Raw genomic sequence first — 1,358 nt, forward strand, 5'->3', positions numbered from 1 at the left:
CAGGCACACCCAGAGGTGAAACATTAAGTTAAGCCACACTTTAGTAACATTTCAGATAAAGATTGACAAGTGCAGTTATCTGCAGTAGAGGTATTCTCAAAAGAACTATTTCACTTTGAGACACTATCAAAAATAAAACCATCACAAACCCACCCTTTGCTTGTATGTATATACATACTTCTATTTTTAATTTCAAATTTCCAGCTTTCAGAAATTTCTTATTAAGCTTGGAAGACACTTTAAAACCAACAGAAGTGGTAGAGAAGTGGCCGTTTTTAAACTCACTCTCTACTTGAGTAGTAATTGATGTACAATGCTCAGCAGGTACTCCTGAGTTTAGTTTTACTTTAAGTCTGTCTGACGCTGTACAATCACTGTAAGTGCAGTCAGAAAAAGGCAATTTCAGATTCAAGCAAACTTTTTCTTTGTGTTCTTTCATCCACTCTTTAGATTTTCTAACTAGGAAAAGTATAGCGCTGATGAGCTGAAGGCCACTGTAAGAGACTGTCAAGTCCAGCCTTTTGAACACCAAAGAGAAAAATGGTATCACTGTCCAGAAGCTGGGATCAGGAATTTCATGTCACCTACCATATCATTAAGGGACTTAATTTTGTGGATGCTCTAATCTCACCCTTCCACACATCTGATTTTTCTTCTTTGGGTCAGTCCTGCCACTGATCCCAAATTCCACCCTCCAAGTGCAAAACTAAAAAAATTTCTGTTCTTACTCACATCAGAGAGAGAACTTTAGAAGTACATACTGCACTTGAAGCTTATTTTTCATGAACTTCCCACCCTTTGCCACCCTTTATGCTTGGACTAAACTGACATTGTCAAAGCCTTGGGGCTGAGACCTGTCATTTTACATGCACCATCCACACCTTTGCTAGTGCATAAGTTAGACACACCACACACAGGCTAAATAACATTATAGTTTAAAGGCGGAAAAAAGAATACCCTTCATGTGCATTCTTGAAAACCATGGGCCAGAATAAGAAAAAAAAAAAGGTGCCCAAATTAATTCTTTCATGTCTGAAGAGAACTGAAGTTATACAAGTAGACTGCAAAATTCCCCTTGTCCACTGACGTGTGACCTTTTACTTGGTTTTTACTTAAACAAGAAATGTGGGGGGTGGTTGGTTTTTTTTTTCTTGAGATAATCTGTGTAAGCACTGAGTAGCTGTCCTCTGGAAATCAAAGTCCGGATGGAACCAAAACTTTAGATATTTAAAATTGTTTCAAAAGCTTAGGCAACAATCTCTTTTAAAGTAAGGCAAAACTGTCTTGCTTAATCTTATGCAACAAACACAATCACAGCTAAAAATCACTGTACGTCCAGGCAAATAGAGTAGGTAGGG

This window comes from Fulmarus glacialis, unplaced genomic scaffold (genome assembly GCF_000690835.1).
Source record: "Fulmarus glacialis isolate BGI_N327 unplaced genomic scaffold, ASM69083v1 scaffold36152, whole genome shotgun sequence".
In the NCBI taxonomy this organism is placed as follows: Eukaryota; Metazoa; Chordata; class Aves; order Procellariiformes; family Procellariidae; genus Fulmarus; species Fulmarus glacialis.